Source organism: Myxocyprinus asiaticus, chromosome 22, assembly GCF_019703515.2.
Source record: "Myxocyprinus asiaticus isolate MX2 ecotype Aquarium Trade chromosome 22, UBuf_Myxa_2, whole genome shotgun sequence".
In the NCBI taxonomy this organism is placed as follows: domain Eukaryota; kingdom Metazoa; phylum Chordata; class Actinopteri; order Cypriniformes; family Catostomidae; genus Myxocyprinus; species Myxocyprinus asiaticus.
The window spans coordinates 26,836,755-26,858,068 of NC_059365.1; the positions used below are offsets into that span (position 1 = coordinate 26,836,755).

The following is a 21,314-nucleotide window of genomic DNA, read 5'->3' on the forward strand; positions in this document are numbered from 1 at the left end:
TGTCTCAACTTTTTTGGAGCGTGTTGCAATCAACTGATTTGAAATTACTGTACATTTTCCAAAAAAACAATGAAATTCACAAGGTAAAACATCATATAATGTGTAGTTGTAGTGCTTTCAATATAGCAAAGGGTGACTATAACTTGCAAATCACTACTTTTTGTTTTTATTAGCATTTTTCATACTGTCCCAGATTTTTTGGAATTGGGGTTGTACATCATGATTAACTATATCCTTAAGAAACTGGTAAATGTACAGCCACATCTCCAGGCCAGGACTTCCAGGGCAACTAAAAGAACCATTCAGTGGGCAGTTTGAGATTAGTAAACTGGAAAATCGCCCACCTGGAGACAAAAAAAAAAAAAAAAAAAAAAAACAGGTGTAGAATGTGGTTGGGAGACGTCTCTAGCTACTTCAACCAAAGGGCATTTCCAAGTAGAGATTGCAGGCCAGGCTTCCTTATAATGCTGACTTCATACTCTTGGCTAAACTGCCTGACCATTTTTTCCGCTATCATGCTGTATGACAGAAGTTTTAGACAAAAGTACATTATATCTGGTTGCTTGTGAGGTCCAAAAACAAGAACCAAGTTGATTCAGAAGAATTTATGATGAAACTGTCTTGATCTGTGATAGGGTATCTTCCTCCAGTATATCTGGTACCTGAGAAATGAGGTATGCCAGTCTGAGCTTGTTTTAGGAATCAGACAGTTTCAACACTGAGAATGTATGTTGCTCAATGGAAATGGGGAGAGCAATATGAAAACGTGATGCAAATCTATTTGAGCAGTCAACAGCATATTGACAAAGGCATGACTTCCTGGACTATTTCAGCACAACACTGCTGCTTTCAGAAAAATTCAAAGATACCCGACGGCTATGAGATTGTTCACATATAAATAGTTCGTTTTTTTGCATACTGGGGGCATGGCCACCCATTCTCACTTTTACTGTTACAACTTATAGGGATAATTAACCCAAAAATGAAAATCTTTTAAAATCTTTTTGGTGTTCCAAGGAATAAAGTAATACGGGATTGGAACAGGATGAGGGTGAGTAAATGATAAAAGAATTGTCTTTTTTTGGGTGAACCATCCCTTTAACATCAACTTTAACTTTGCTAAACATTTTTTAGCGTATTATGTCATACTGCCAAACTAATTCAATGACAAACTGTACATACGTCTTCCAAAATTTGCAGTGTTAGATTACGATCTCTCTCCACCGGAATCCATATGACCTAAACTGGTAAAAATAGAAGGGATAAAGCTAAAAAATTTCCTCAACATGTCCAATTAGCTACCAAACCAGCAGGTTCCTAAAGCTACCATGTCAACATGCTCATTCTGAAACCTCAATCAAGGCTGGAGGCATGACAAATAATTGAAAGAGCTAAAAGACTAACAAACCACGGCCTGCAATATGAGCCTCAGCAACAGCTCTCAAACCATCCATGCCAGTAAGCCAGGTGCACAATACTATGACAAGAGCAGGACAAATATTCTTTCTCAGACCCAGCCCTCTTCTGTTCTCCATGCTAGACCAGCTTGAGTAGTTTGGTCCACCCCTCTTGCTCAGAAGGACCTAATGATCCAATTACAGGCAGGGACTTGTTGATGCTGTTTTATGCGAGGAACCAACCTGACACTTACCTGCCTACCTGCCAACTGTGTCAGAAACTCAGCCCTAAAGAGAAGCCCTAACAAAGCAATTCCACAGCAAAGGGGCCTGTGTTTGACTACTAGCCAATTCCAGGTGCCCTGGCTCATTTACATTACAAATCAGGGACGGCTGGGTGGGGGGTATAATGCCTTGAGTTGTGCTTGTATCTACCAAACAGGGGGTCTGACAAGATAACAAGGCCTTTAAAATCTGATATTGCCCCTGAACACCTGAGGTCATATGACATAGGGTGGGTCGGGTGAGGGACAATTACATAGAATACCAAGCTGTGTGACCTCTACCGTATTGCCTTCACATCTGAATATGATCAAACAGTGACAAGAGGTGTTTTTATTAACATGACATTATGTAAAGATTTCAGTGAATCTCAAAATGTTAATGTCAAAATCATCTGTTATCTGTTTTGAAAACTTTCAAAACATGCATTCAGGTACAAACACTAGTATTATTATGAAGTAACTTCAACCAAGGTAAGAATTTGCATAAAACTATCTCAACATCCCTCTTGACCACAGAACTCATCATAATCATGTACATAAAATTACTGTTGTCTATAATAACTAAAGGACTGGTGTAGGGTTGCACGATATACCGGTACTAACGAAATATCGTGATACCAAAAAATTTAAAACGGTACAATATCATCTTGTTGTTAATTTCAGTACCATATTAAAGTATGCTGCCATTAGAAAAATGCAATGTAATGTGAGGGTTTTGAGATTAAATCAAAGACCATTTGAAAATAACAAAAAAGCCTCTATATGGCTAAGTGTGATCATTAAACAGCAGAAGGATGTCATTTAATGAAATACTTCAGTCACATGCATCGTGCACCACAGTATGAATAAGAGGCACCTCTCTGTCCTGTCACCTTCACACACTGTCACGTGCACAAACACACACACTACTAATGCTTGATTTTCATGCAGTGTGTCCAACAGTATCCATCTGCAGAGCCACAGATCAGTGTGTTGAGTGTATAAATGGCTGTGAACTCTATAATGAACCCTTTCTCCATTGCAGCTCGGAAATTTCAGCTCGAGAGTTGCGGGAAGCTTGATATAATGAACTCTTCACAAACAGGAAGAACTTCAAAGATCTTTCAAAATAAAAGTCCCATTGAAACGAGAGCTCTATTCAACTGATTGCATGAAATTGAAGACATTACGACAGAAAACATTACTACTGTATAAAAGTGTAATATTCAAAGCAGTCACAATAATACTCATAGTAACAATAATATAATATTAAATGGTTATATTATTAATATTATTATCTGTAAGCAATATCACATAAGCTTTCATTAAAATGTTTTCATTAATACTGTACAGCTCTGTTGTGCATCTTTTTTATCCAAAAATTATATATGTTGAAATGTATTATATTTTCATTTGATTAAAGCTGTACAGTATGTATTTGATTAAACACAATTTGATCATAACATTTAATAAAAATATTTAACATGGAATCCATAAAAATTAAAACAGAAAAGGCATCATTTGTATCTATAAGACTTTATGCAGTTCATTTAGACAAGTAATTTCTGTGTAATTTCATCAAAAATCTGAATTTTTTTTTTTTTTTTTTTTGCCTAAGTATTGGGTTAGTATCGATACGGAGGTACCAGTGCTGGTATCGTACCGAAGCCAAAATGTTGGTATCGGAGCAACCCTAGACTGGTGGCACTGCTACTTACTTACTAGTTCAACACAGACTATGGAGAAGACAAAGTATGGTATCAAGCTTAATTGTACATTGTGAATTTCAAAGCAAATATAGGTATTCTGCTCTTATGTGGAGAATAGCATGAATACATTTGTCTCCTCTGGGTCTCACTGAAATTCTGTGGGTTCACAGCACAACAGGATGAGTAACATTCACATCAGGTTTCACTGCAGTAATGAGGCCTGATAAGCCAGTCTAAAATCAAATCGAAATCTCCAAGCCCACGCAACGGAATCAATTACATAGTATAACAGCAGACCGTACGTGAGCAAAGGTCACAATGGAGCTAAGGTTAGCATTTTGCATCATAAATTTGTAGGTATAACAGGCAAAGATATGATTAAAAAAAAGTTTATTTTCGCACTGCAACCTACTCTAACCGTCAAATGGGCTTGGTCAACAGGCTTGCAAAACATGATTCCCTACCTCACTCTCGGTACCCATATAAGGGCAATGATTCTTTACAAAACATGTGACTTTAAACCTCTATATTCCAAACGCTATAACAAATATCCTACATTAAACTTGTAAGACTGGGAAACAGTCTTTAATTCTGAGAAATTGGAAACATCCTATTATCTGTTTCTCACACAGGTCTTGAGCGATTTATAAGATCGATGTAGATTGTGAAGAATTGATTATTCTTTTTACTAAAATTAGACCAAATGTACAGAAATATAATTTTTTACTTGTATAATAAAATAAAAATACTTTTGCTTTGATCCCAACAATCAGAAAATATAATTTCAAAACAAATGCTACACATGCATGTATTTTGCATATACCCGTATATTTAAAATAAACTTGATGAATCATGCTTACAAAGTGAAGAATGTAGACGACAGACATGTGGCGCAAACAGACCTGCAACTACATTCTATTACATAATAAAAATGTAAAATCATCACTAACCTTACAAGTACTTGGGTTTCATGTCAAGCTCCATGGTTATGGTGAAAAAATATGTCAGATCAGTGTATCAGCAAAAAAAAAAAAAAAAAACAATTAGATAAAAAATAAATAATCTTAAAGAGAGTGATTACGTTGACGGAGTAAAAAAACAAAACAATCCAAGGGTGTGTCTACAGCAAACAGAATGGCATGTTCAAGGTGTTGAACACTGGCCTGCCCTCTGCCTCTCCCACTCGCTTCAATAGTAGATAGAGCGAAAATGAGAACAGAGTGAGGGAGGGCAATGGCTGCTGCTTGAAATCTTTAAAAAAAAGAGAAGTAGTGCGAAGCAAAGCTCTCTCTCACTGTGAGTCATCTCCCTGAGTAACCACTGACAAACAAGCTGTAAAACAGAACTTCAGCAAGGGCCAATCAGCTGCAAGGGCAGACCTTATATGCAAATTGCTTCAGGTGAGCTCAGGCTGTGATTTCAATTGGTTGGGGGAGCTCAGTGGGGGAGGGGAAACCTGAACAAAGTAACATTCGGACTACACCTTGAGCTATGCGAGAGGAGTAACACAAGACTGGGTGAGAGTTTATAGGTTTTCATCAGAACTTAAAGTAGACGTGGCAAAAAAGGCAGACGTGGGGAGTTCTTTACAGATGAAATGCTCTTTAAAAACTAAAAGAGATGAAGAGAAAAGGGAAGGAATAAATTCATATCAACTAACCAGATCTCTCTGTAGTTCTTGCTATGAGTGGTGCCAGAGCACTTTTTTGAGAAGGTGAATCGGGAGTGGCCCTTCAGGCCATAAGACGCCCATAAAGCAGGCTTTATGTTTGATATGAGGGATGAAAGAGGCCATGCATAATAAAACTGGAAGAGCTGCCCCACCTGGTTGCACTGCTGAAAAGAACAGTGACAAGGAACATTTCTAATTCATCCCTTACCACAGATTTTTGCGTCATTGCAGTGACCTCTAAAAAAAAAAAAAAAAGGGAAAGTACAGAATAGCGTTAAAGCTAAAAAAAATAATGTATTCCAGCTTTATATGCAGGGTCAAGTATAAGTAAGCCATTCATAGGTTGATTTCACCTAAACAGATGTATCAGCAGATCATCGGTTTCGGTTGATAAAAGCAATTATCTGTGCTATACAACATCGGCCAATTGTTTAAAAACTGTCAATCAAAAGGAGGTAGAAAAACACATCAGACAATTAGCCTACAACTTGTGCTGTGTGTAAAAGAAAATGTCTCTTGTGTGGAATTACTTTAAATTGGGTCACAATGACGACAGAGTTCAAATTTGCAAGCTTTGCACTGCAGTAATTTAACGAGGTGGAAATGCCATATAAACTAATTTGATTACTCACCTTTAAGCTCGACACAGCAAGGAATATGGCAAGTTTGTTAAAGCTGAAGTGGAGGCTGCTCTAGCTAAGAAGGGACAAGCTTCATCATTCAGAAGTCAGTTAATGTGAGTTAAGAACAATCAAAAATTAAGAAATTCTACCAATTTAATGTGAGCCAAACAAGAGGCTACTGAGAATTCAGTTAATGCTAGTTAACAGTATGCTTTTTGTTTCAGTGGTTTGTTCATAACATAACTGAGACCAGTTACTCTGAAACATGGAAAACATTTAGAGACAGAGAGAATACATTTCCGAAAAAAGTAAGTTGATAGTGTAAATAATTATCAGTGATTTGAAACAATGTAGCAGAACAACTAAACTATCGGTATCAGCAGATGTTGTTCCAAATAATCGGATATCGGTACACAAATTTTGTGCATGTGTACCTATAAGTGTAACAGAGCCCAAAAAAGCAACATTGGCTCAGTGGTGTAAGTTTGGGACAGGACTTTTTATTTGTACAACCAATGGAAGATGGGGAGAGTTTTGGAATCTGTTTGAAAACAGTGATTATTTTTGCAATCCAATTTGGTGAAGCAAGTCGTGCACATATTACACATTTCAGATTTAAGACTCTACTGCTACTTAGTCCCAGTGTTTTCCATTATTTCAATGTTAACTTGTCACAGGACTGATGTCTGTGCTCGGCTCTCACGACACAGTCACATGTGCGTGGTGGTGTGTACTTACCCACTCTGTCCTCTACACCAACTACTGAAGTGACTTTGATGGACAATTAATGTAAATGTTCCACTAGGTTTCTTGCTTAGCAATAACCCTCACCCTATCTTTGCGCATATGGAGCCATTGTACTTGTCAAGCATTTTATCTAAGACAATCCAGCTGACTAACAGGAAACCAGGGTCTGTGACATGGCATGGCTAAGTAAAAAAAGACAAAAACGCAGCAGAACAGAGGGTTTTGTCAACACGCCATTTAGGGGAGTAAATACCAGCTGAATGAGACCCTGAATACACTCTAATAAGATGAATAGTGATTTATTTGACACTCCGCAAACTATAGCCTCAGTTATGTTAAGGCTTACTGGTTGCTGCCTACCCCTTTCTCAGAAAAACTTAAGCGTACAAATGAACTGTTGTGGAGTGAAAAAGCTGTCAAGCCTCTTGGGTAATCTTCAGTCTTGTGGGCATGTTCTAAACTTGCTTAAAAATATGAAGCCACCAGACTGAGTGCATTATGTGTTGCATATACAGTCCTTTAAAGACCAAAAAGGATGACAGGGAAACAGAAAATAGAAAAAAGAAAAATGCTGTGGCCTGAAGGGCTGGCTATTCTGTTCAATTCATCATACAGACCATGATGGAAAATGTGTAAACACACAGCGAGCACCTGCCCCACTGTGCCAACAACACGTATGACATTAGACAACGATATATAAACCATCCGATGACATCAACACAAGCGGGACACAGCAAACAAGTTCAGCAAGCTCCGCATCAATGTGATAATATACAAAAAGTGGTTTGCATATTAAATTTGTGTTCATCCTTCTCTGGAAATTGCAGTGCACCCTACAAACAGGTTAAAAAAAAAATAGAGAGAGTGGAATTGTTTGTCAAAACCAACAAATGCAAATTGGATACGAGAACATATATTATTCATACCTGCTAATTAACTTATTCTCCATTTACGAAAATGGAAGTAGTTGTACTATAGCGGTGTTTCAAAACCAGCCTCACTGCCTACATAGGCAGCTGCCTTCTATGGCAGCATCCTTCTTGAAATGGAGCCTCATAAGTGACTGATTTGGAATGCTCTACAAAAGTAGCAACTCCATGCATCGTACAAATGTCAATACAGATGAAGTGAGAGGAATGTGGAATACATGTAAATGGCTCACACAATTCTTGTGCAAAATAGGCAGTGTTTATTTATTTTAACAATATCTTAGGAGGCAGTGTGATTAAGTTGCCAAACTTTTGGTAACATTCACCTCTGAAGTGCACTTATGATGCCTTTAAATTCTGCCGCTGTAGCCAGCTCACTAGATTTCGGAACAGAGCATACCACGTCAAAGTTTCAGAACTTTCCACTCCAGGCAGATAACCAAACGTTTGAAAGATTGTTTAATTCAGGGGTTGTCAAACCAGGGTGCTAAGGGGTCCACAGAAAATGTCAGAGAGAAAAAAAAAGTGCAAAAAATGTTTAAGAAAAACATTTGCAGAATTTGACATTATCACTGTTTAATTCTGACTATATTTTTAAATTGGTCTTTATACATGAAAATACTAGCATTGATGTTTTAGGAAGGGAGTCCCTCGCAAAGTTTATATACTTGGGGGGTCTTTGGCATCTAAAAGTTTGATCAGGTCATATTTGGGTCAACTGAAACAAAAATGCACTGTAATGTGTAATCCCTAATATTGTCATTCCCGGAAAAATCAAGTTGTCTTAATTAAACATTACTTGAAATGTCAAGTTTTGGGCTCATAACTAAATTATCTATGTTCCTTGAACTTATTTTCCTTAAAAATCCATAGACTTTAAGAGTTAATAACTCAAACTATTGAGTACAAAATTAAGGCTATGGGGAATGCCCATAATGCCTTGCTCTACTGTTTAACTGTTTCCTTGGTCAAAGGGGCATTTAAATAGTTGTTATTAAGAATTAATAGAGGTCTTAGCCCTTTTAGCTCTCTGTTTTAGCTCTTATGTTGTTTTGTTGCAAATATTTGTTTCATGTGTTGTTTATGTGAACATTAGGGTGATCTGTGTCCCTTTTGGTCAAGTTGGAACCTGTTAACACCATCTCAGTTCTCCTTGTGCATGTGCAACTGAAGGACAGGTGTCTAAGCATTTCTGTAAAGAAATATGTTTATTTACTGTTTGACCTAATGTCAGTTATAATATTCTAAATTAAGTAAATGTATGAGATAAAATGAAGTCCTATTAATTACAATTATTAAGTAAAAACAAAACATTTAAATAGCAAATCTGAGTTAAGTCTACATGCTTTAACTTAAATAGGCTAGTTCAATCTATATGATCGACAAGTTAAGTAAACTTAATTACACAAGTTTTGGAGAGGTCATTTTTCAATTCAATTGAGGGAACGAGTTTCCTCAATCAATTAAGTCAACTTAATAGGGTTTTCAGTGTACTCCAAAAGTCTCATTAAAGTATGTAAAGTAAGTGTGTTTTGTAGTGTGTTTTCCGCTCTGCCAACGCTGTTGCCAAAACCCTACAACAAATCCATAATCCTTAAATCTGCAGAAGCCTCATCCAGAGTATACAGAAAGGCAAAGTTGATGTAAAGACTGGAGAACTTAAATGATTTAAACGTCAACGTCATTCACCAGATGTTTAAGTTCACAACGCTGCCTTGACGTTTGTTTGTTGTCAAAGCGATCAAGAAGGTACTCTCGCAGTCATTCTGCAAGACACATCAAACTTCCATTTCTCAAACTAGATATTCATTTTCATGTCATACAGGGTCCGAAATTAACAACCGCTAAGCGCCAACTGTGGGTACATTTTCTATTTGCAGGTGAATTATTTTGGCACGGTTTTGATGATAAAATTGAAATAAACTGTTGATGTGGATTTCAGAAACTGTGTAAAATACACTTGTAAAATGCAATAAATAAAAATAATATTAATAATAAAAAAATTATTGGCCAGTAAGAAATCTGACTGGCTGGTAATTTTTTTTCATCTACCAGCCACCTTAGCTGGTGGACTAAAAAGTTAATGTGTTGGCTATAACAGATCAAGGTTTTAAACTGACATGATACATTCATATGCAAACTTATACATAGGTTAGTTGGTGTACAGAAACTTAATTATATTGGCTGTAATTATTTGCACTGTGGTGCAATGTTATTCAAATTATGTTATAAACAAATAACAAAAATGAATGTAATGGCAATAAACTACAACAAATAATATTCTTGTCTGTGTAGACTCTTTGTATAGAGCGAGTGTGGAGAGACTTGCCCTCATAGCAACCAGAGCCAGATCACTTGACACTGCTGACAAAGTACAAAGACACACCTTTCCTATACGGCCTAAAAATAAAACCAGTCCACTTGCCTTTACTACAGCTGCATGACTGAGTCCAAGCTAAACACACGCGAACCACAAGTAGGCCCCGTTTTCTGCTGTGTGTCGGTTTTAAAATGTAGATGGCACATTTTGGCTTTGCCCATGTTAGGACTGGATCTTTTTTTTTTTTTCATTTCTCTTCTAAACTGACTTGCTGACATTCATATATAACTGTGGTCTGACTGTTGCACTCTCAAGAATGCTAATGTACACTACATCCCAGGTTAAAGTCAGTTTACACTAACCAGCTGCATGATATGTTCTGCCTTGACACAAAACCTTTACAGTTTGTAGGGACAGCGGCAAATGTCTTTTTATTACAGTGATGCAATTCCATATTGCCTGAGAGAGATAAAAAGAAAAAACAGTGGGCCAAGAATAGGCAGAGCCTTGAGATAATCAACAAAGACAAAGCATTTCTCAGGGCTGGTCATGTTGTTTGTGAGAATCTGAGGTCAGATACTGACAGCTTCAAGCATCTTTGAGCACAAAGGAAAGCCCTCCCTCTGTACCATCCTGGTTAAGAGCCATTCTCAAAGGACCTACTAAGAAGGGGCAAGTGAAAAGGGCAGTGGAGCATTCTAATTAAATCCAGACAGATAGCAATAGCAAGATGACCTTCTGAAACTGATATCTGGTGCCACGTAGGAATTATGGTGTTAAAAGTGGAAAAGAACATGCTTGTATTTCCACAAAAACATGTATGCCAAAGGTTTTGGTGGTAAATTAGCCTCACCAACATTTTCACTACAAACATGCCCTTTAAAAGTCCTAGGTGACCAGAGTTCAGTTCATTACGTGCTTCAATTCACTGACAAAGTAAAGGTTAATTGAATGCCACGCCACAATCCGCAAGATTCTGTGGTAACAGTAGCGCTGAAACCTTTGTAAATAGGAATGTGTTTATTAAAATTAGATCTGGTCAAGTTGAGCAATCCTGTCAACTAAGAATGACAAGATATGTTTATGAATAGACACAACACTACTGCCCTCAAATAGAAAACAGTGGATGTGCAGTGGGATTGAGGGAGTTTCAAAGGAAATTCCGTCACTGCACACAGTGCTGAGTCATTCCTTCCATGACCTACTCAATGAGATATCAATGGCTCAGGTAAATAAAGACACTCCCACTGAGAAAGCCTCCAGCAATTCAGATTAAAATCGCAATTTGAACATATTAATGGTCAGCGCTGCAGATATACAATTTGATATCAAACTTAATTTTGACAATTTCTAACTACCTGTTGTATAATATAGGAAAAATAATTAGGGTAAATAAGCAAGACCGATTTCATATGGCCTACAGCTTGATTGTCATAATTTATATATATATATATATATATATATATATATATATATATATATATATATATATATATATATACACACACAGTATATATATATATTACTGTTTGTCCTGGATACAGTACAATCAGCTAACATGATGACTACAATAAGGTATGCTGATAGATTATCTAAATAGCCATTTGTTTCTATGATAAAAGGAATATTCCAGGTTCAACACGTTACGCTCAATCGATAGCATTTGTGACAATGTTGCTCACCACAAAAATGTATTTTGACTTGTCCCTCCTTTATATACAGTGCATCCGGAGAGTATTCACAGCGCTTCACTTTTTCCACATTTTGTTATGTTACAGCCTTATTCCACAATGGATTAAATTCATTATTTTCCTCAAAATTCTACAAACAATACCCCATATTGACAACGTGAAAGAAGTTTGTTTGAAATCTTTGCAAATTTATTAAAAATAAAAAATGAAAAAAATCACATGTACATAAGTATTCACAGCCGTTGCCATGACACTCAAAATTGAGCTCAGGTGCATCCTGTTTCCACTGATCATCCTTGAGATGTTTCTACAACTTGATTGGAGTCCACCTGTGGTAAATTCAGTTGATTGGACATGATTTGGAAAGGCACACACCTGTCTATATAAGGTCCCACAGTTAACAGTGAATGTCAGAGCACAAACCAAGCCATGAAGTCCAAGGAATTGTCTGCAGACCTCCGAGAAAAGATTGTATCGAGGCACAGATCTGGGGAAGGGTACAGAAAAATTGAAGGTCCCAATGAGCACAGTGGCCTCCATCATCCGTGAATGGAAGAAGTTTGGAACCACCAGGACTCTTCCTAGAGTTGGCCGCCCGGCCAAATTGAGCGATTGGGGGAGAAGGGCCTTAGTCAGGGAGGTGACCAAGAACCCGATGGTCACTCTGACAGAGCTCCAGAGTTTCTCTGTGGAGAGAGGAGAAACTTCCAGAAGAACAACCATCTCTGCAGCACTCCACCAATCAGGCCTGTTTGGTAGAGTGGCCAGACGGAAGCCACTCCTCAGTAAAAGACACATGACAGCCCGCCTGGAGTTTGCCAAAGGGCACCTGAAGGACTCTCAGACCACGAGAACAAAGATTGAACTCTTTGGCCTGAATGGCAAGCGTCATGCCTGGAGGAAACCAGGCACCGCTCATCACCTGGCCAATACCATCCCTACAGTGAAGCATGGTGGTGGCAGCATCATGCTGTGGGGATGTTTTTCAGCGGCAGGAACTGGGAGACTAGCCAGGATCGAGGGAAAGATAAATGCAGCAATGTACAGAGACATCCTTGATGAAAACCTGCTCCAGAGCGCTCTGGACCTCAGACTGGGGTGAAGGTTTATCTACCAACAGGACAACGACCCTAAGCACACAGCCAAGATAACAAAGGAGTGGCTACGGGACAACTCTGTGAATGTCCTTGAGTGGCCCAGCCAGAGCCCAGACTTGAACCAGATTGAACATCTCTGGAGAGATCTGAAAATGGCTGTGCACCAACGCTCCCCATCCAACCTGATGGAGCTTGAGAGGTCCTGCAAAGAAGAATGGGAGAAACTGCCCAAAAATAGGTGTCCCAAGCTTGTAGCATCATACTCAAAAAGACTTGAGGCTGTATTTGGTGCCAAAGGTGCTTCAACAAAGTATTGAGCAAAGGCTGTGAATACTTATGTACATGTGAGGTTTTTTTTTTTATTTATAAATTTGCAAAGATTTCAAACAAACTTCTTTCATGTTGTCATTATGGGGTATTGTTTGTAGAATTTTGAGGAAAATAATTAATTTAATCCATTTTGTAATAAGGCTGTAACATAACAAAATGTGGAAAAAGTGAAGCGCTGTGAATACTTTCCGGATGCACTGTATGTATGTGTGTGTGTGTATATATATATATATATATATATATATATATATATATATATATATATATATATATATATTAAAAAAAAGTAAAGATTGAAGTTACAGTAAGACACTTACAATGGCAGAGAATGGGGGCAATTTTTGGAGGGTTTCAAGGCAGAAATGTGAAGCTTATAATTTTATAAAAGCACTTACATTAATTATTTTGTTATAATTCATATATTTATTTCAGCTGTAGTCATTTTAGGGTTTTAGGGTTTGTTGACATTGCATCATGATGGGAACAAAGTTCTAAAACTGGATATAACTTTAAACAGAAAAGGTTAGTAAGCGATTTTTATCACACTAAAATCACATTAATACACATATTGTTTATGTCTTGTGGCTAAACTTTTGAAATAGTGTATTTTAACATTTACAGCTTGGCCCCATTCACTTCCATTGTAAGTGCCTCACCAGATTTGTGCCTTTTTTTTTTAATAAAAGGAGGGACGGTTCAAAATTTATTTTTGTGGTAATCAATATTATGCCACAAATTCTTCCAAATTGAGCTTAACTTGTATTAAATTCAACATATAATTATATAGGCTGTTACCTAAAATTCTAAAAATTAACTAAAATTCTTTTAAAATTGCTTATGATTACAAACAAAAAACAGAGATATTCATTACAAGTAGCAATTTTTGCCACCACATTTTGAATTTCAGGGTCATTTTGTTATTATTAATGGTGTTTTTGCCTGAAGCCCTCATTCATTTATGACCCTGTTATATCAGTGTTTTACAATGGGATACAAAGGGAAGATCATTTGGTCTGTACAAGTTACCAAATCTTCCCAGACAGTATACAGGCCTCCTCACAAAACCTCAACCAATTAAACATTACACAAAGAACAAGGCCAACATTCCAGACAGTTCAAGTCACACCTAGTATGTGGACTGACAATATTGACCAGAGCTGTGGACAAAAACACAATCAATACAAACTGAGACACTTGACACTGTTTAAAATAAATAATTCACCCTAACTTATCGTTTATCTCTGTCTATGAAAGCGCTGTCAATGCTTTTCTCGTAGCTAGCTACATTATTGTAAAATATAACTGAGCAGCTAATAATGGTTGTGGAAGCTTTTTCAGAGCTTAAATGGTCAAATAGCATGTTTCCTCTCTGATGATGCAGGCACTGGAAAGCATTATGCTAGATGAATACCTAATGTCTCCATCCATTTAAATAATTTATATCCAAGCCTGAGGGAGGAACGGCCAATTGTTCTGAAATTGCCTTTAGATAAAAACCAAATAAATCAATAAATAAATAGGTATAAAGAAATGTTGTTTGCTTTTATTCTAGTTGACTCTAATTCTGCCCAACGATCGAGCATTTGAACGACTGTTTCAGTGAACTTTTCACTCAAAGGTTAATGTACAGTGCTAACAGACTCCCATTTTAACATGCCGTGATACTTTACACATTACACAGCTTTTACTCAAGTGTAGCCTAAATCAGCTGCATGAATTAGTCACATCTGCTGCTTTAATGGACCATCTAAAGCTCAAATGCTCAAGAACATTTCCTCAGTATCCCACAACACGTCTTTCCACACACAGACTTTTAATAAAAACAGAATGTTATATTGTACTTCAGTGTCTACTGAAACATTGGCTTGGTTACTTTAGTAACTCAAGATAGTCCCACCCAAATTCACGCCATTGGTTGAGACAATGTTGTGGTGTCGGGCCAGTCAGAATGCTCAAACCAGCAGAGCAATGTTTGGATAGTGAGAGAGCCACAGTCGTTCAACTGTGGGAAATCAACCTATACTTTGCTTACTTGCAGTTTTCTTACTTCCATAGGAATAGGTGAAAGTATTTTAACACTTAAGCCTTTTATTTATTTTTTTCACCCAATTTGGAATGCCCAATTCCCAGTGTGCTTTTTTCGCGGTGGTGGAGGATGAATCCCAGTTGCCTCCATGTTTGAGACCATCAAGCGCGTTGCCACGGAGACATAGCGCGTGTGGAGGCTTCACGCCATCCACCGCGGCATCCGCGCTCAACTCACCACGTGCCCCACAACGAACCACATTATAGCGACCACGAGGTGGTTACCCCATGTGACTCTACCCTCCCTAGCAACCGGGCCAATTTGGTTGCTTAGGAGACCTGGCTGGAGTCACTCAGCACGCCCTGGGATTCGAACTAGTGAACTAGCGAACTCCAGGGGTGGTAGCCAGCGTCTTTTACCACTGAGCTACCCAGACCTTACATTTCAGCTTTAATGTAATATGGTGTCACTTAAATTGAGTACCAATCCACCTCCTTTCAACCACATCTTCACTCAGCCATTAACAGCAAGATGTGCCAACTTTAAAAAACAGTCAAAACAAAGGCAGTCAAAGCAGATCAGTTTGGCCTTGTACCCCCATAGTGCTTTGCTTAGTGAGACTCCCACCTATTTGGCTACTGCCATCTAACAAGCAAAGTTATAGAGCTAATTAATTAATCTAATTTCAAGGCAAACAGATGATTACTTTCGACTGATTACTTTCTACACTCGAAAAAGGATTTTTGCTGCTTGTTCAGTTTACGTAATTAAAATGAACAAAAGCAACACAATTCTAGAACACTTTGACAACTTGATTTTATTGTGTTCTATCCATTTAAATTTGTAAAACTGAAGTTTACTAATCCATTTGAGTTTGGACTGCATGAATACATTTTGTAGCATTGATGAAACTGGGCAGGGGATTTCCATTTTCTTACGCTTTGCAATGGGACTGAATAGGGAGAACAAATGTTGAAATTAAGTGTTATTTTATGCATTTTTGAGCACGATGAGAATATGAGGAGATTTGTTAATATTTGTTGTTCTGTTATTTTGGCATTTTAAAAAGTGGCTGTTATGCTGGAGTTTTGGAAGTTACTATTGTGATGAAGATTGGCATTTGTGCTTAGGTTGAGGACGGACGTTTACTTTCAAGCAGGGCCGTAACCACCATAGACATTGAGAAGGACATGGGTGTGATGGCTAGAACTTCTCAACTGTAATTTGTATCAAATCAGAAACAATTAACCGCATGGAATATCCCTCACTTCCAATTTGCAGAACTGAAGTAACATGCCATCGTATCAACATGATATACACACCCATAAAAAGAAGAACTAAGTGCACACAGTAGTGACACTTAATTTATTATTAAATTAAATCACTATGAGAGTGAATGAAAGCGAATTAAAGAAAATTATCTGTGAGTGGAAACTAACTAACTAACTAAATAACACCCTGTTTTGTATCTATATCATATTATGCATCATATGCTTGTAAATGAACACCACCACCTTGTGGAAACCTATAGACTTGACTCAATTTGGCCCACCCAGCGTATTACACAGAGATGTTTGTGCTTGTCAGTGTTTTAGAGCTGAAAGTCATATTAACAGGATTTATGCAGAGGCTTTGAAGATTTACTCAATATACAATCACTCAATGCGATATTTTGCACATGTTGTATGCTGCATGAAAATGTATGGTATTAGACACAAAAACCAAATGTGTCATCTTTCTCTAGCACACCCCAGATCGCTTTTCTGATGCTCGTAATCTGTATGCAAGGAGACTGCTCATGTTGCAGCAAGCTTTTGGCTGCTGATGCCCTGGTGATGCAGTTCCTGGATACAGAGTTTATAAAGACTGATGTCTTCAAATGTGGAGACAAATCGATAGTCAGCCCATTAAGTCATAGCTTACGTGATTTTCTACACCATCAGGCCAAGACACAGTGACGGAGCTTACCAAGTGCAGCTCTTGGGTAACTTTCCTTGACTTTTTCACTTACTCATGGCTGCATTTTCCAAAGTGGGCACATGGCATACACCATCATGACCACAAACTCCAGGGTGCACACATGGGATGTTCCCTAGACAGATATCACAGCCATGTGCCTCATCTGAGAGCCCCTTTGTGCCAATCCAGTTCAAAGGCGCAAATGGGTCATTTGGCCCACGTTCTGAGACACATAAGGAGAAAATGGGGGAGTACCAAGGACATTATTTCTGAAAGACAAGACTTGGAACACTACCAACTAAGGAGTATAGTTACAGCCTCTCTTCGCAGATAATTTGTTTCAGAAAACTGGAATTTCTAGCTATCTAAAGGCCTCTGGGATGTGCAGAGGGGCGTGGAGGGGGGTATCAGAACCAGTAGATAACATTTCTGCGTGAACTGAGCTGACTAAGAACACAAAACTCCCAAAGCAGAATGCAAGTACTCCCTGACCCAGCACCTCCCAATGGCCACAATCCTGAGAACGCTACAGCCAAAAGAGATAGGCTACTTCAATTTGCATGTCCCAAAGGAGTGTTTTGTATCCCCCAAAAATGTAAACATCTGGCAAACATTTAGACAGTTAGACAATAAGACATCAAGATACAAAAAAGGAAAGCAAATAAAGAAAAAGACAAACTAGTTTACATGGAACAGCAGTTGGATTTAATACTCTGTTGTGAAATTGTACACTATAAAATTGCTGCATATTGTCAAGAGAGGAAATAATGATGCAAAGACAACCCAGTTTTAAATATAAACATGCATTGCCAGACTAAGGAGTGTTTGGACTGAGTGAAAACAACTTTGATACACTGATGTACCACAAGCCCCAACATGAGGACTGGATAATTGATTGTTCACACTCATGTGAAGCCCTTTTACTGTGTCTCTTGACCAGCAATGACAGCCTGAGACAAGGGATTCTCACACTGAACAAGTCATCCTGGTCACATGCCCTCAATCATGCTGGAACAACACAGTGCACAGTAATGGGAGTGGGGCACAACAGAGCAGTGGGTCAAGCTATCCTGGGAGCTATTCGGATTAGAAGCCCAGTCATATGGGATCAGTAAGAAGACAACAGTCATGTGTTTTAATCAGGTTGGTTTAGTGGAATTTCAGCAAATCCAAATGGCTCAGTATAACTTATATTCTTATAAAAGATAGAATATGTGTAATACAATGAGTGCTTGCTTCACTTGTTAAAGTCATCCTATAATGTGAATCTCACCAAACCTTTTACAAATAACTATTTTAAAGTACGTAAGCATATGCAATCACCAAAACAAGGTACAGCTAGAAATCACAATACACTACAGCAAGTTAGTGCACTTACCAACAAACACTTACCTTTTTATCCTATTGTGTCACAACTTACAGATAGAAAGTTCAGCAGTTTAAGGTTTAACGTGGGCTGAGTGGTGGATACACTGCGACCATTTCAATGAAACAATTCCTTGGCAATCTGGTATAATTTGAGTCCTCCTGTCCACTTTAGTTTAAGGGATCTTCTTGAATCTAAATGATTTCATTCTCTTTGGCGACAGAAAACAATGTGGTGAAAGTTCATTGTTCTGAGCTCTAAAAGCAAGCTTCGTCACTTTCTGCAACATAAGGTTACACTGTTTTCACTGCGTGGGGAATTCCTTTCGCTCACTTTTCCCTCGAAAGCGATTGGCCAAGCGTTTGACTTCATCTACACTGCGAGCAAGCGAGCGACGCGACGAAGCAGAACGCTCCCATGATAATGAACGGCACGGTGTAATGCAAGCATGCGACGCGTCATTCAGGGTTGTGGATGGAATCCTGACGTCAGCACCCAGTCGACGAAACAAAATACGTTTACTCCACAGCTTAATAACACACGTTATCGGATACAAAATAGTGTATATATTTTTCCACTATGGTGTTTTGTCCCCGCAGGTGAGTAAGCGAGCGTTCGTTTGTTACGTCAAAAAATTGAGACAACCCCTTAAGGACACTGAGCGTTATTCTGTAATGTAAAATAAATTCAGACCACCCCTTAATGAAACCGACTGACCCGCCCTTTATCGGAAATTATGCCTATTTGGGGAAATCAAGCGTACAGAACTAATGTTGTTTGTGGTCAGGGGATTTACTTTTTTATATAGAAATTGATAACTTATTCTCGGTTTCTTTTTATAAACAACAGTGTTTGGATACACTTCCTTTATGTGTCAACATTTCCATGGATCATACAGGCTACACTTTTCCCGGATAAGCTTACTTCTGGCTTCATCATTTGTATTATTAGGACTTAATTGAAATATAAAAGTAAAAGGTCAAAATGATAAAAGGCGAATCAAAGTAGTGAATACCAAGAACTAATTTCACAGTAGTTCAATACAATTTTCACACATTTTTACTGATGAAAATCATTTTGCTGAGTAGCAGGCATACTACATCATTTCTTCTCCCTTTCAACCACATTTTATTTTTGATTTTCTGGGGGGATTTTACAGAATGAGTGTAACATGAAATGTAACACAAATATACTTTTATATTTTTTATGTATTTATTTATTTTTACCATTATTCAGCAGCCATTGGTACTGTCTGTGACACGTTTACTGACACTTTACCTTTGTCATAGCCAGTGTTGTGTGTAATTGGATTACAAAGTAATTACTGTAATCTAATTACTTTTAGGCACAAAAAAGTAATTTAACACATTACATTTTAAATTCTTGTAATCAGATTACAGTTACTGACTTTCAATGAAAGTAATTAATTTTAAGGTCATTACTTGGGTTACAATTATTTATTTAAAAAATATTATTTATGTGTAATACAATTAAAATGTGAATATTTACATCTGTTTGTGTTTCTTTGACAGCTGAAGGGTGTGCGACAATGAACAAGGACAAAATAGACATTATATTGAATTTGTTGAGCAGAAAAACAAACAAATGTTTGTGACAAGTGTTTTAGAAAGGAACTTAAATGTAAAGTAATTAGTAATGTGATTACTTTTCTAGTGAAGTAATCTGATTATATTTTTATATAAGTAATTAGTAATTTGTAGTGGATTACTTTTTTCTAGTAACTTGCCCAACACTGGTCATAGCTTACCTGGGGCAGGATTCACAAAAAGAATGTTCCTCAGTGCAATTTATGAAGAGCATTCCTAAGAATATTCTTAAGAAGTCTTTTCAGGAATACAAAATATTAAGTTTTTTCTTTAATTAGAAAATAAGAAAATAGTTGTTTCGTGAATCCAGCCCCTGCTCTTGCTATATAAAGAGAATGCTCTTTAAAAATAAATTGTTCTTTCATGGTATTTATTCATTAAACAGTCAAACACAATGAACAATCAATCAACAACCCTATAGTGTACAGTTTAGTGTCAAAATAAAATTAGCCTTAACACGGACACACTATAACACTAGTGATTATGATAAAAGCTTTTTTCTATTATTATTTTATATCTATTCAAAAGATGCATAAACTACATTCCACATACCCCAAGAAAGCTAAATTCTTCACACATTAGTTCGAATTATGGGAAAAGACTTTGCCTCTATAATTTAGCTTGTTTGTGTCACCATTGTTTGTAGGTTTCTGGTAAATCCACCATCTTTTACTTGAACACCTCGTAATTGTATGCTGTTTCACCTGTAGAGACATACAGCTCTGGAAAAAATTAAGAAACCACTGCAAAATTCTCAGTTTCTCTGGATTTACTATTTATAGGTATGTGTTTGAGTAAAATGAAAAATGTTTGTTTTATTCTATAAACTACTAGCAACCTTTCTCCCAAATTCCAAATAAAAATATTGTCATTTAGAGCATTTATTTGCAGAAAATGACAACTGCTCAAAATAACAGAAAAGATGCAGTATTTTCAGACCTCGAATAATGCAAAGAAAACAAGTTCATATTCATTTTTAAACAACACAATACTAATGTTTTAACTTAGGAAGAGTTCAGAAATCAATATTTGGTGGAATAACCTTGATTTTCAATCACAGCTTTCATGCGTGTTGGTATGCTCTCTACCAGACTACCACACTGCTGTTGGGTGACTTTATGCCACTCCTGGTGCAAAAATTCAAGCAGCTCAGCTTTGTTTGATGACTTGTGGCCATCCATCTTCCTCTTAATTACATTCCAGTGGTTTTCAGTGAGGTTCAGGTCTGGAGATTGGGCTGCATCTTTTCTGTTATTTTGACCAGTTGTCATTTTCTGCAAATAAATGCTTTAAATTACAATATTTTTATTTGGAATTTGGGAGAAATGTCAGTACTATATAGAATAAAACAACCATGTTCGTTTTACTAAAACACATACCCATAAATAGTAAATCCAGAGAAACTGATTATTTAGCAGTGGTCTCTTAATTTTTTTTCCAGAGCTGTATGTGCATGAGATCTTTTGGATTTTATCATTATTAAATAAAAAAATAAAAGACTACTTCCCATACCGGGAGTCGAACCCGGGCCGCCTGGGTGAAAACCAGGAATCCTAACCGCTAGACCATATGGGAGGT

At 37.4% G+C, this 21,314-nt stretch overlaps 1 protein-coding gene and 1 non-coding gene across 4 annotated transcripts in view; both read right to left on the bottom strand.

The window, feature by feature from the left end:
* The window catches only part of LOC127412668 (ETS-related transcription factor Elf-1-like), a 60,400-nt gene extending 41,854 nt beyond the window's left edge, over positions 1-18,546 (bottom strand). For 2 of the 3 annotated variants that reach the window (XM_051649222.1, XM_051649215.1), the window contains exon 1: positions 4,320-4,647. The gene's annotated coding sequence lies outside the window, so the exon portion shown is untranslated. Of the gene's footprint in view, positions 1-4,319; positions 4,648-18,155 lie in introns of those variants that run through there. The other variant, XM_051649217.1, reaches the window with a different exon arrangement.
* A 2,693-nt stretch (positions 18,547-21,239) lies between these two features.
* On the bottom strand, positions 21,240-21,311 carry trnae-uuc (transfer RNA glutamic acid (anticodon UUC)). The gene has a single exon. It is a non-coding gene; the product is annotated as a tRNA-Glu (tRNA).
* Between the last annotated feature and the right edge of the window lie 3 nt (positions 21,312-21,314).